The 15476-nt window shown below is 45.5% G+C and overlaps 1 protein-coding gene across 2 annotated transcripts in view; it reads left to right on the forward strand.

Moving 5' to 3' along the window:
- LOC119181903 (tyrosine-protein phosphatase 69D) overlaps window positions 1-15476 on the forward strand; it is a 710121-nt gene that overhangs the window by 426400 nt on the left and 268245 nt on the right. The gene's annotated exons all lie outside the window — the stretch shown is intronic.

The following is a 15476-nucleotide window of genomic DNA, read 5'->3' on the forward strand; positions in this document are numbered from 1 at the left end:
TCTCGCGGCGTGCAGTTCTGTGCATCTAGTTCCGCGCAGTATCCGCACGTGTAGCCACTTGTGAATGAACGTTTTATGGTTTTAATTTCCTTATCACTGTCGCGCTGGCTCGGTGTACTTTTGCGTCGGCGTAAGCAATAGGCTATGGACAAGTTGACAAAAAGGAAGTAAACATCGGCGTTCTTTTCGAGCATCCTTCTTTGTGCTTCAGCGGTGCACTGACAGTTTGGGGCTGCTTGTCGTTCTGCGGGTGACATTTCAATTTCTCGCTTTCACATTCATTGCTTCGCCCTTGCAGCCAAACTGTGACCTTTTACCAAGACTTGACAGTTGGAGCGGTAGTAAAGGGGGAAGTTTTAAGTGATATGCTATCAACAGCATTGTGACGTTACTGAGCATGAAGTAGAGCTGTCATACCATTTTCATTGTTGGTAAGAAATGTTTCTCTCTCTGTCTTTCTCTCTCTCTCTCTCTCTCTCTCTCTCTCTATATATATATATATATATATATATATATATATATATATATATATATATATATATATATATATATATATATATATATATATATATATATATATATATATATATATATATATATATATATATGATTGTGAGCCTTATCTCTCTATGTGGGTTGCGCTCTTTATATGCTCAGTTTATTTAGTGGTCACACGCAATTCAAATTTTTCTTTGTCTTTTGAGCTAATATAAGATTTATATAGTCACCTGTGGTGTATAAAGTCGGGACACAGCCTCTTAGCGGAAGTAAAAGAGAGCCGAACCCTGTGGCCAGTATGAATGAAGTCCTCAAGTTCTTCGCAGCTACATGTCTGAAAAACTGTGTATTACCAACTATGGGTCAAACTTAAGCTTTGCTTGTTAGCACGTTTTACTTTACCAGGAAGATCATTTTCTGTAACTGTCCCTGACGTCCACGGTGGAGGCAGGTAATTTTTTTTTCACTTTTTTATCTACATATGACGTTATGTCAGAAGCCTCGTATTCGAAACAACTTGAGCGGTTAGAAGGATATCTACCTTTGATGAATGCTGTTTTCGCTATCAACAGCCTAACATTTTTCCTCTATGATCGTTCGCGTGGTTGTGCAGACGGTATATCAGAACGAATAGGCGAGTTGTGATTATCTCTTCGGTCGATATTTGTTAGCCATCACCGCTAAACACGCGAAAACCATCGAGGATCCAGGGGGTATTATGCAGCGGTCACTCTTTTTTCTGCGATATGGTTTCCGTGCGGCTGCAAGACGCATACTTATCGCGTTCACTTATCAGCGTCTTTCGTGTTTGTGCATAGCGAGGCACAGAGTTGCGTCTTATTTGGGCCTTCTAGCTCGCTTATCATTGCTGCAGAGGAATCCACCGGCCATTAGATAAGCGATCACGCCACATCCTCGTTGACGGGATGTGAAGACACACACACACAAAGAAAGGGAAGGAAATTGAGCAACGGATCACATTACGGTAGATCTCTTTCCCCGACATTCTAGACACGCTCGCGTTTGAGCGTGTCGCCGCTTCGCTTTTGTGCACGCAATTCCCAGTACGGCCACCGCCTTCCTCCGCTTTTCGGTCGAAGTACGGGTGGCGTGTGAGTGGATGATACTCATGCGCCAGGCCTCGCGGCTAGTAACACTTCCTTCTCCCGTTGCGGGCCCAACGTGCGTGCGCGATCGGAATCGACCAGTGGCTGTAGCCGCCCTGGCGACGCTTGTCTGTGCAATACTATAGGCACGCCCAAAGCCAGTGATCCGTACGTACAGTCGAGCCCGACTTGAAGGTTATCGCTTGAGCTTCGACCAAGAACTATAACAACAGCGCTGCGGGCCTAGAATCTCTTTTATAGGAGAGGGAGGTTTTAAACGAGCTTTCCTAACTCATTTTGGTGTTGTTATGATGAAGCCTGTCTGAGGAAGGCGCATTTTTTATACCAAATATTGATTTTAGGGACAGTCTCGACTAGATATTTTTTTCCGCCGCCCCGCCCCAGTGGTCTGGTGGCTAAGGCACTCGGTTGCTGATCCACAGGTCGTGGAATCGAATCCTGGTCGCGGTGACCGCATTTTCGATGAAGGCGAAAACGCTTAAGGCTTGTGTGCTTGGATGTTGGTGCGTGTTAAAGAATTTCAGGTGGTCGAAATTTCCGGAGCCCTCTACTACGGCGTCTCTCATAAAGATAGCGTTACTGAGTTTGTTTCGCAGAAATTCCGGCACCGGCTAGGGCCTCGTTGGCAAAAAATCATCATGTTGTGCGTGAAAGAAAAATCGAAAAATATGCAAATAAAATGAACAATGAAAATTTCGGGCCAGAGTGAGGCGGCCGTTGGCGTGGCAAGTAGTGCTCTACCACGCGGCCACAAGTATGCGTGAAAGTTCAGTTGGAGAAACTAACTGTCTAAAAATAAAAACTAACTGTGCTTGGTAATGCAGTGAAAATAACGTGCATGCTTTACAAATAAACGCGTCCAGTACGCAACCTTCACAATGCAAAATGTACTATCGCAGTACTGTTGAATGGTACAAGCGTGCATATATCCATCGGGTGTAAGACCATGATGATGATGATGATGCCTCATCCATAAATCATAGCCACTCTGGGAGATTGACCGGAAATCAGATATATGAATTTTGAGGTCTTTTTGTTAGACTTATTTAGGAACAGAGGACGAACCAATTATGTAGAAAAAGGTGCTTCAGCTCCACGAACGCGAAACCGGCGAGGGAGGGCTGAAGCATGCGGGCTTCGTCGTCATCTTCTTATGATCATGGGTGGTTTCGGTTTCTTACGGCGTCTACGGATCGGTGTTTCAGCTGCACCAACGTCGCTGGCAATTTGTTCGGCTGACTGTTGTCTTCGTTTTTAGTGTACCGGTGGCGCTCAGTGGGATTCGCCCCATGGCTGTGGTGCACACCCGTTTTTATATTAGACCGTGGCCTCATGACTCACCATGACGACAGGAGACGCCGATAACCCGAGCCCCTAAGGTTCTTTGCATCTATAAAGTCAATTATACTCCCACGTCACCCCTCCGTTTTGTTTTGTGCCGCATGTCGTTAATGTCGTCGTACGAACCCATTTTGTGTCATGCCGAGGAGAAAAATTCTGTAAAACGATATCCATGGATGAACGAAAGCAAAAAAAAAAAGGAATTACATATTTAGTTCGAATTACTGTGCTCTTCTATGCCAGTGAATGGCATTATTGAGGGTTCGAAATTTCTTGGAGTGCTTTCCCTCTCCGGCTATCTTTAAAATTTAGTACGTTTCAATTTGTCTTAGATTAGATTTGTGGGGTTTACCGTCCCAAAACCACCATATGATTATGAGAGACGCCGTAGTGGTGGGCTCTGGAAATTTTGACCACCTGGGGTTCTTTAACGTGCACCCAAATCTGAATACACGGGCTTACAACATTTCCGCCTGTTTCAATTTGTCTTCTATTGTGTTTATTGCCGCATCGAGGACATTGTCAGTAGTTATATTAAGTTTGGACGCCATTACCGGCTAAGCCAACTTTTAAGACTCTGCACGCGTCTTATACACTTCCGAGGGCTGTCCTGGCAGGCTTAACCACTGCTAGGCGACGCTTCGTTCGTCTTATTCTATTAGGCTGAGCCAGAAAGAAGCCCGGCAGACTGGGCGATCCGTTTTGTCGGCGGCTAATTTGACGCGACTCAGGTGTAATTGCTTGCCAGATCCGGAGATCTGCGTCGCTTTCGTTTAATTACTCGCTTCCTTAATAGCGTCCCTTCCTGCCGGCCTCAAGAGCAAGGTAAAGGAGACGGGAAGTAATCCAAACACTGGAAGGAAGAACGAATCTGACTCCAGCATTGAGATTGAGCACCTCAAGGCAGTGCCGCGTAAGCTGAGTACAAAAATGATCAAACAAATAGATAGGGGTTTCGAAGCGAAGAGTCCAAAAAAAAAGGGGGGGGGGGGGTAAGAGTTTTGCCTGGAAAAGCCCCGTGGATCCGGAGCGAATGAAGTGACTTTGGTGCTGAGGAACTCTTCTCTGAAACTGAGCAGAAGCCTGTTTGGGTGGTACACGCCTGTAGGTGTAGTTAAAGGTGCCATGACACCCTATTTCTGCTCATGATCTTTTTTATGTGGGTTAATCCTAGTATGTTCACATACGAGCCTCTTCCTCCTTTCTTTTATGTGGAAAGAAACTGCTGAAAGTGCGCCTGTCGTTGTGCGTGGAAACGCTGTCAGTGCGCGTCTCTATCTGAAGGCGAATGTTTGCGCATTTATGCAAGATAGTTTCCAGATTACGGGCAGCGCCTCCCGCTAAGCCATATGGGGGCGCCTACGACAACATCGTCTATAGTTGGCAACATAGGTCGGCAAAAATCGTGGAGCTCCCTCAGATTCACATATGGCGGATATTTCGCGCTTAGGGCTTGCTCGGACTGAGCGGGACTTACCCTCACAAAAATTTTCTTCAACGGGACATACTAAGACTCGAACTCACCAAAATATTACTCACCCGAACTAACTGAGGCTCATAATCGCGGCTCGATCTGAGTCTGAGGGAGTTCGAGGGAGTCGACTCAAAAGCGGCTTCGCGAGCTATGTTTGGCAGCATTTCCGCCTATCGTCTGTTTAATCGAGTAAGGCAGCACGACGGGCATGTTGGTTATTCATAGTATCTGACGTATAGCTCGCCCAAGACGGGACGTCTCCGTACTCCTAAGAAACTTAAGATTTTGTTTGTTTTAATAATGTTTTGATAACTTGATTGATATACACTATAAGACGGTTTTCTACACAGAGGGTTTCATTATACGTTGTGCAGCTGTTCATTTTGGCTTTGGTTTTGTGGATCGCGAAAAACAAGGCTCGACTCCAAAGAGCTTCACCTCTGAAATATGATGGGTGCGTTGATAGATTCATACCGAAATATTGGCAGCGCAAACTAGTCACCATTATTATTATTATTATTATTATTATTATTATTATTATTATTATTATTATTATTATTATTATTATTATTATTATTATTATTATTATTATTATTATTATTATTATTATTATTATTAACTGGTTGTGAGGGGTGTGTGGTACGGCTCGTATTTTTATGGCAGTTGGCTCCCCGATGTCGTCCACATAGCCGATGATTGCCAGTGAACAGACGCGTTCTTAGAGACAGAACATAGGTTTATTTACACAATGAAAAAGGAACTAACTGTAAAGTGATTCAACGATAACGTACAAATGTCTTCGGCTTATATAGCTCGTAGTTTCCTATACATGGCAGTCTGAAGAAGGTGGTGACGACTGTTGCCACGAATCAGGTGACGTTAAGTGTCAGTGATTTATCCACAAGAAAAGGTGCAGACGTTGGATCACTCGGCTGAAAAGGAACACGGGTGAAAATTTTTGATGGTTAAACACGAGCGCACCACACAATGACGCACCCGGCCCACGCCCTGAAGCTTCTACGCAGGGTGAGGAGAAAAGGTTCGGAGGCGGGGGACATTTGAGCTCCTCTTTGAGGGAAATGGCCGCTGACACGAACGTCAGCAGCGGTCCACGGCTGCGTTCGGGTACTGTGTTCTAGAGCCTTCCAGAACACCGTGGTACAGATGCTCTATTCCTGAGAACTGCTACGGTGACGCTATCTCACGCTTCTGTACCGTCGATGCTTTGTCACGACCCCGCGTAGGTGACAATGGCTGGGTGGAGATGTTGACTTCATGAGAACTGCAACAGTGACGCTGTCGCAGGCTGTTCAACCCCGCACAACAAATGGTTGTTCGCGAAGCTTCGGTCGAGTTCTTTGTAACCCGACCACAGTGAACTGCCTGGCCCTCCTGCAGGACAGCGTCGTGTTTTGTGCTTCCGACCAGCATTCTTGCAGACAGGCTCACGCACAACGGCGCCTTCTACTACGAAGTGCCGGACCAAATTTAACATCGTCTGCATAAATAAATTACAGCATATCGACGGAGTGAATGATGATGACTGGGGCGAAGCTTCGGAGGGTGTTGTCGGCAAAGCATGAATCCTCCATCCGTCTGTCCGTCAATTCGTCCGTCGACCCGTCAGTCCGTCCGTCTGTCCGTCCGTCCGGATGCCAACGGTGGCGCTATTTGTAGCGGCATCGCTATCAACGAAAGCTATGACAGCAACGTAATCTGAGAAAGTATTAGCTTACCCAGCACCGCTGAATAGAAGAAGGTTAGAGTGACGCAGAACGTAAATGGCAACATCGGCCATTAAATCTCGAATTCGCGAGGCCACGTGAAGCCGAAACGCAATGGAAACTTTGAGCGAACATATACACAACTTTACTTATAAATAAAACATATACGGAAGCATACAAATGGAACAACGATGGAAAAACAAGTGAACACTCAGCGCTGCTTCACATCCCCACATGGTTCCCTAGTGGGAGATGAATGAATGAATGAATGAATGAATGAATGAACTTTATTTGAAGTCCGGCAGTTTCCTCCTGGCAAGGTGGGAGAAGAGGGAATTTACCCCTGTTCCTCCCCAGCCTACGTTGATTATGATAGCGGTGTCTCAGGTGACCGCTCGAAGCACTCGTACCTGGACGGCATTTTCGGCTTGCCGGACGGCCCAAAGTTGGTTGGCTAGCTCGTCGCTGGTGAGTGCCGCCTCCCAGCTAGTGTAATTATTTTCAGATATTTCGCAGCTGTAATATCAGTGGCGCAGCTGTGTCTGAAAATCTTCGCTTTGTTTTCGTCATTGCACCTACCTTTACTCTTCTGAAAGTATCGCCACCACAGCTCACTGAGGTGCTGTCATTATTTCCTGTGTTCAGTATGTCGGGCTTCTCGAAAAAAGAAAATTCTTGAGCACACTCTTTTTACAATTTTTATTACTAGTCAACTATGTCGTACTTCTGTCTTTTTTTTTCTGCGGGGCCATTGGCCCACCCCACCAACTCGACAGACTTTGAATAAAGTTCTTTCCTCTTCCTCTTTAATTCATTTCGCAACGTTTGCTGGTGCCTCAGTCGTTTTGGCAGGGTATATTTGAGCAGCCCGCATTTTTCACTATCTTTCACAGTGTCCTACTTTACGTCCAGGTATGAAAAGAAAACGTATTCGCTGAAATGAAACTTCAATGGTGCTTCGTCCGATTTAATTCTGTCAAATACATGTGAACCTGCTCAGCTCTATAATAACGTGCGGCCTTTTCTTTCATCACGAAAGTCTTACTGCTGTTTTTTTTAATGTTTGTTCAGCATACTTCCGCAATGATTTATTATCACTAAAAACAGTTCATCTTGCGTTCTTTTTTTTTTTTCGAGAGAAGGCTCTCTGGCCTTTTCTGTGTTATTATTCTTTTTACTCTATGCCGCCACGTGCTCGACGTTTGTTAAGAGCTAATAGTGTGCGAAGGTTAAATTAATGGATGGCTGAACGTGCTTCGAATGGCTGTATGTACGTACATCCTTTGTGATGCGTTATCATTGCTGCTCTTGAGTAAATGTTTTTAATTATCGATTCAAAAGCACAGGGCAATAAACCAAACCTGTAAAGCCATTACAAGTTCATGTATATTTTAATGAGCATAGAATTTCAGGTCTTGACAGACTTTGTCTTGGTGAGTTTAATTTATTTAGACGCACTGTATTGAGAAGTTCTCTAGAGCTAGCTCGACCCGCCGCGCTGGTCTAGTGGCTAAGGTACTCGGCTGCTGACCCGCAAGTCGTGGGATCGAATCCCGGCTGCGGCGGCTGCATCTTCGATGGTGGCGAAAATGCTGAGGCCCGTGTGCCTAGATTTGGGTGCATGTTAAAGAATCCAAGGTGGTCGAAATTTCCGGAGCCCTCCACTACACGGCGTCTCCCGTAATCATATGGTGGTTTCGGGACGTTAAACTCCACATATCATTCAATCATTGAAGCTAACTCTTTTTTTCGTGTGCTACGAAATTTGTATAGCTGACGGGAGATACTTTAAAAAATGATCGGAATTTTTTTGTACATCTAAAATGACTTTAAAGCGAAATTGTAGTAAGCCTAGTCACGTGAACGCCGATTTTTTAATTTGAATATTCGCGCGAACGCCGAGAATACGAAGTTGACGCGCATCTTGGTTGCCTCGAGCCATGACTGAGAATCTGCATGGTATTTTTGAAGCCGTTTCGTAATTACGCCGAATTTTTCGTGGGGAAGCGCCTTAGATCCTCGGCTTGTCCGCGTGTCGCGTCATGGTGTGTCATGTCGTCACGATCCACCATAAAGCTAACCTCTCGTGATGAAGTCATCTGATTGGCGCATCATGACGCCGTGAAGTCGACAAAATTTGTGGCGCAATCATTACGTGACGAAACATCTTATAGTTTCGGCTTGTCGGCGCGTCATGTCATGGTGGCTGATGCAGTCACCGTCCGTCATAAAACGGATCTCCGCTACAAATGTTGGGCAAATCTCACCACTCGATATCGGTCCACTAAAACTGACGAAGGCAACAATTGGACCAACAGATAGCCGACCTCGTTATTGGAGCTGAAGCCCCCTCGCCTACATGCCCGGTTTCAGGCTTGGCACCACTAGTGCCTCATCAAAGAAATCTCTCAAAACAGTGTGCCCCCCCCCCCCCCCCGCCGCAGTGTTTTCGTCTGATGAGGCTTTTTTTCTTTATTCGGTGAGTGCCCCGCTTTGCTCAAAAAGGCGTTACGGCAGGGGGGTTACAGACTGGAATAAAGCAATTCTTCGTTTATACAGCACACTTGCTTGTCTTGCAGCCGGTTCCAATCTCTAATGGTCATCACAAAAAAGGAATTATAAAACATCGTCGTTCTTGCACGATACTCTTTCACTTTGCGTCGGTGGCCATGTCGACTAGATGTGTAACTGGGTTCACTGAAATAGTTATGACGGTCAATCCCAGTCCGCCCATGAAAAACAGAAAGGAAAAACTTCAAACGCAGTTTTTTCCTGCGTAAAGAAAGCAAATCCAAGGCTTCCGCCTTAATAATTGAGTGATTAATCAGAACCCCAATTACCATTTGTTTGCGCACATGGATCGCCGTATGCGTCTGTTCGGCTCCTCACTGTTTCGTTGCTAAGTTTCGTAGCGCGTCCTAGCTTGGTCCGACTTTTACGTGTGAGCAATAGCAGGACGTCGCAGTCGATAGAATCAAGCTTATGCTTGACAAAGACGTACCATCCCGAGGGCCTTTCGATCGGAGCACAGGTGGCTCGACCTGCATATATTAATCGTGTGAATAATTCATGCCTGTAGCTCAAACCTTGGTGCTTCTTTTTCGTTTCTTGCAATTTGTTTTATTCGCTTGCAAACCCCGCCAGCGATGTTCTTCCTGCTCTTCTTTACGATAATGCAGTGTTTTGTAGATTTTTTTAGGCCGGGCATCTTTGCTTACTTAAGCTATAAGCACCAGTTGCTTCGAATATTAAAAAAAAAAACACTACACGTTGCACGGCGCAAACTATCTCGCGTGCCATTAGCAATGCTGAAAGAATGAACTTCTCGAAAGGATGGTGGACAAAGGAGAAGAGTAACACACACAGCGACTGCGTTATCAGTGGTCATTTATTAACAAGCATCGTCTTTCGGGAACACTGAGAATGCTTGCGCTGCTTATACAAAATATAACAAAAAAGCAACTTGAAAAGCTTAGGCGCAAGCGCCGAAGGAACAGGATTATAAATAAGAGAAATAATTGTAGTGCTTGTACAGTTATCACTCTGCATGCTAATTTGATTGGGCTCAAGTATTTCGCGTTCCACTCGGCGCCCTACATCTTCAAAGGATCCCGACATCCGTTATGTCTTCACTTAAGACGAGTCAGAGGCAGAAGCTAATTTTTCTGCCCTCTTATTCGATGAATGAATCCTGTCGTGCTAACTAACCCTGGAAAGGTTTCAGTATCTAATGAGTTTTTGCACTGCCTCCGAAATCGGGGAGACCTCACCTGGTTTCGCATTACTTCCGTGATCGCACCACCAATGACCAAGCTACGGTGTTATGTGATGACGTCACGTAGACTTCGTACGATGATGTCATCACGTGCGATGATTTTTTGCATCACTCGTACGTCCCCGTCGCCGCGTGACTCAGACGCTGCCGACGTTGGACACCAACGGTTAAATTCCGCGTTCGATGCATGCGAGGCTTTCGCCTCAAGAATGCAAGACAATCACAACTTCGACCATTTCGCGGGAGGTGATTTTGGGCAGCGCTACTACCGTGGAGAGGTGGTCGACACGTGCCATATGGCCCGGCCATTCTAACAGCACCCAAAGTTGACCCAAATTCTCAACCTCACTAAACATGACTGGGAGGCCACCCTGCCCGATAGCTCTGAACTAGAGCAACAATAAACTATGGTCGAGTGAACTCGGGGTTCGGCTTCGACTAATGACGTCTCGGCCTAGGGATGTATGCAGCCTGTTTGGCATAAAGGCTATCTAGCATCACCAGCTTTCTCGAAGGTTTCTCATTGGTTCCTCATCTTATGATTAGTTCATTCTTTCAGCGTTATGCACCAACTGACCCAGCCATCGACCTTAGTGTTATTAGCAAGTGAACCAACCATACCTTTCGAACCAGGCCAGATTACATCAAGTAACGGGCGTAACAGTCCTATCGATGTGACGAGGATTCTCCGGCAAACGAGCGCTGTACGAAATCGCGATTATTCAGAGCTCTCTCTTGTCCCGTTTTTCGCTTCCCTCTTTGTTTGCTACACAGTTTCACTTCAGTCACTGCTCGTATTTTTCGTCTTGTCCATTTCGTTCTTTCCGTCATTCATTCTATCTCGCTTTTTGTTTTCCAAATTCTCTTGAGCATGTGCTTCCTAATGACCGACGCTCTGCGCGCGTCCCTGGTGTGCGTAGTCCCAGGGGGGAGGGGAGAATAGGGGAACATCGGGACGCCTTTCGGGCCTGCTTTATCTTCATTTTTTTATCCTATCGCTTCGCAGTATCTGATCATTGCCGTTGTTGCCGCGTCAGCTATAGTCTTCTCGTCGTCCCCTCCGAATGTCGCCGCAATATAAAGGCTTGCTAGTAGGGCGCCTGCAAGTGAAAGTCTAGGGAGGAGATCGAGTGAACAGATCCAGAAAAAAATAATAATTCACCATGCGGTTTCGTCTTTAGCCTTGCGATTGGGTTTGTTTTACGATAAAGTGGGCAACATTCATATATATATATATATATATATAGACTTATGGTAACCCTGGAAAAGTTTAAAGCCGAGGAGGATCGAGTTAGCGTGGAAGGTTGGAAAAAGGCTGAAAATGGTGTCGTACCAACGTAGGGATTGACAAAGGCTGAATGTATCTTCACCGCGATAGAAGAAGAAGAAAAAAAAAGAGCTATCTAGATCTGCTTTTAGAGCTATTAAATGTTTCTTGCGTCGTTCTGCGCATTCGGTTTGATTTTGCCCAAACACGTGGCTCGTTTCCTTGCGTTTTTCCCCGCCACCTCCCATACGCTCTGTCGTTCACGATTCTAATGCTTCCTTTGATTGTGTATTTTTTTTCGCAACGTCTCCAAAAACCCTGACTTCCTACCATGCTCCTTCATTTTTTTTCTGTCTGTTTCGTTTCTTTCTACTCAACATCAGCTTCAATGGTGCAGTCCTACACTCGGCATTATTATGTGTTATCGATGACGTCTTTAGTGGCTCCTCGCGTTTCTGTTTAGCGGGCTAGAAAAAAAAAAGTGAGTGCAGTGCGTCTGCGTTCGCGCGAGGAAAGAGTCGGTGCAGCGCGAGAGCAGCGTTGAAGAATGGCCGGGATTTTCGCCAAGTGGTTTTCGAGATCACTTTCGATTCTGGAAGCACAGCTTTGATCTGCGCCTTCTCCCCTTCTCTTAAACATATTCTCCCTGCGTTTTTTTTTTTTTCATTTCCCTAGCTCTATTTATGATCATCAGTTCTGTACGTTCTCGGGACGACGCATCATGCTTTCTGCGAAGCGAGACAACGAGACTTTTTTGTTGTTGTTGTTGTTGTTGTTGTTTCTGTTGTTGAAATCCGTAGCGCAGTTGTGTGTGTACGTATGGTGATTTCATTTTGTTTTTCACTCGTTACAATGCTTTATAAGGAAGAGCATGCGAGAGGATGCTGTGGACTGTCCTTGCTTTTGCCTCTTCTTTTCTGCACTGTGCGATAAGCTGGTGGTGTTCCCTGGAAAATGACGACGATTCGAGACGTATACATTTCCCAGGGTCGAGGCTGTTTAGGCGATTGTATGGAACAATGACGACATTAACCACTTGCGACCTACACTTTGGCCGAGTATTGTTCTTGTCCTGCGCTCGATGTACCTCTTGATTTTTTCTTTCTTTCCTTTTTAGGGTTCGCTTTCTTTTCGTGTACATTGAGTCTTCGTCGGATTCAAGTTTCGTGTCTAGCGATTCTATACATTGCGAACAAACCAAAGTGGCGGACGAACTCTTTGTCCAGCAGAATGGGGCTTTCGTTGTCTCGTGAGATTTTTCGGTGACCGCCATTTCCTTTTCCCGGTGGCTTTTCGCAGTTGAAACGGAAGCAGCCACCGGAAGTGGTGCGCCATGAGAAAAAAAAAATGTTTAGAGCGCAATTTGTTTTCTTAAAGCACATCGTGCGCTTGCCGAGCGGCGAGCTTGCGAAATGGCCTGTATGGTTGGCCCCTTCCCCTCAACCATCTGTCTGTCTGCGTCACGCTGTTCTTTTCAAAATGGATTCTTCAAAGCACTTGTTAGCTCTTTTTCTCTGTTTTATTTTGTATTCATTTTTTTTGTCAACTGCCCGACGTTTCTGTCGTTCGTGTTGTTTTAGTGTTATATGTCGACTTCAGCATTTATTTATTAAAACTGTTTGCAATCTCACTACCACGCCGCCTGCCGCCTAGCTGCCTTGCTATGACCATGGCTCAAAGAAGCGCGTAGCCCCGCAGCGGTGGTCTTGTGGCTAAGGTACTCGGCTGCTGACCCGCAGGTCGCGGGATCGAATCCCGGCTGCGGTGGTTGCATTTCCGATGTAGGTGGAAATGTTTTAGACCCGTGTGTTGTTCACATTTGGGTGCACGCTAAAGAACCCCAGGTGGTCGAAATTTCCGGAGCCCTCCACTAGGGCGTCTCTCATAATCATATGGTGGTTTTCGGACGTTAAACCTCACGTATGAAATGAATGAAAGCAGCGTGTATTTCAATGCCCTTGCTCTCGTCGTTCACAGGCAACATTAAACGCGTTTTTGCTTGTGCGTTATTTTTTTAATGTGTTAAGGGGGAGTTTATCTGAAAATAAAAGCTAAGGGTCATCACTGCCGGAATAATGAATTGTTTTTGGCCAACCGTGCTGTACAACTACCATTGTATGCGGATGCGAAACTCGATAACAGGAGGTGTGTTGAAGGGGACTGTGTACACACACGCGCTAAGGAAAGCATTTACAGGTTTTAACAACAAGAGCCCACTTGTCGATACGTCAACCCCAGCACAATCTGTTTTTACGAATTTTCGTCCTAAGTTCCCATATTCGCCTCACTCCTGTCGACATTTTTTAGACATTGCATGTTGTCACTTTTCCACAATCTCGCGCTGCGTTGAAACTGGCAGAGTTACACTGTATCTATAACTATCACTTGAATGCCTCTTTTATGTACCCATGACGAGATATACGTGCGTTTTCGCGCCTTCCATTTCCAGAATGTGTGTGATTGGCAGGACAGTGGACGCATGGACGGTGTCAAGGATGCGTCTTTTTATTTTCTCTCGTTGTTGTTTTTTTTTACACGGAGGGGGGGGGGGATAGGGGCGTGGAGAACGTGGGCATCAGAGTTTCCAGGTCCGCCCGTTCGCCTCCATGTATTATATGGGTGTCTCACCACGGCCGATAAAGCTGTTTTTTTTTTTATATATTTAGCGGCCGCGGTCGCACTTTCGTCCTATTCCTAGCGATGAATTTCGAAGATACTGAGCTATTAAAAGGATGTGGCGCCTCGATACGTTTTCCCCGCTGCCTTCGAGAGGGCACGCGCGTCAATTCACCCTAGTGATCGAGAGCTACTCACTACCTGAGGCCGCGCTAGAACGTCGCATTTCAGCGCGGCAGGAACTCCACGAAGCAACTGAGCCTGAAGCTCCAAAACCGGAGCGGGCGTTACCGGCAAGTGGACATTGGGTGTGATGCCGTGTAAGCAAATCTGTACTGGTCAGAGCGTTGTGTATTTGTATTATATTTCTGTTGAGGTTTTAGCCTTCCAAAACAAAGAAATTATTCAAACAGTAAAAAAAAAGAAAGAAAGAAACAAACAAACAAAGGTAGCCCGTGGGAAAAATATACGTGTACGCGCGAGAAAACGGAGCCCTGCGGCACGGATAGGAAAGTCAACGAACCGTGAACAGAAAAGCGCGTGAAACTATGCCGACCTTAGGTTAGTCTTAACCGCTGTTGAACTAGTTTATCATGGTCAAGTGTATAACAGCTGCTTTTTACTGATACTGTAAGTCATGGTAGTAACCTGGAGGCTTTTGAAAAAGGCGCGACTTAAAGAGAAGAAAACGCCTCGAGATGCAGTAGAAAGGAAAATGTCAGGTGTGTCTTTAAGGGAAAACAAAAGGGTCAGGGAACAAACTTGAGTTGAAGATATTCTTGTGGAAATCAAGAAGTGATTGGCATGAAGAGGGCATTTATCTAGTGCATATAGCTCTCATTTCGTTTGTGTTCGTACTTGACTGTGAGCTTCCTTGTATATACAGAGGCAGATATTTGTGCGTTTCCCTCTGTGTTCAAAAAAAAAAAAAGCTTTGGAGAATTGAAGCATGAAGTGATGGGTGTTTCAGGTATACATTAACGGGAAACCTGGGGATGGCGAAGCATGCAGTGTTTTGATGGAGATTTATTTCCTGCATACCTGCGCGATGATAAACCAACCAGCCTGAATGCGTACCTAATTAAATGTAAAATCCTTATACTTGAGGAGGATAAGGTTAAAGTTGTTCAGAGCGAGCGGGTTGGTGTGCACTTGTTGTACAAGAGGTCGAGGCTTCAAGACTCATCAAACACCATCCATTGAAAACACAGCAAGAAGAGGATACAATGCACCGAGGAAAAAAAAGTGCCGAGTCTTTTTCCACTCAGTATTTTTTCGTGAATCGGGGCATTCGTATCAGAGCGTTTTGACTACATACCGAAGCTTGTTTCAAATAAGCCCAACCCGAGGCACCGCGCCAAGCAACGTGAAAATTTTCGCTGTTGTCAGCGCAGTGCTTCAAGTTTTTTACCTCCATCATGTATCAGCCCCACCACACGGGCTCTCGTCGAACTTTAAACTTTAATATTGGGATCGGGTGGTCTATGATTTGTGCATTTGTTTCTCTTAGTCTGTTTTCCTGCCTGTGTCAAGCCATACATAATGGCTTTATGCGAACGTATAGACGGCATAGGTAAACTACACATTCAAACATGATAATCATGGCATGCATGTCATGTAACAATATGACTAAATGCCACACTCATGAGCTGTG

The sequence above is a fragment of the Rhipicephalus microplus genome, chromosome 10 (genome assembly GCF_043290135.1).
Source record: "Rhipicephalus microplus isolate Deutch F79 chromosome 10, USDA_Rmic, whole genome shotgun sequence".
NCBI lineage: Eukaryota > Metazoa > Arthropoda > Arachnida > Ixodida > Ixodidae > Rhipicephalus > Rhipicephalus microplus.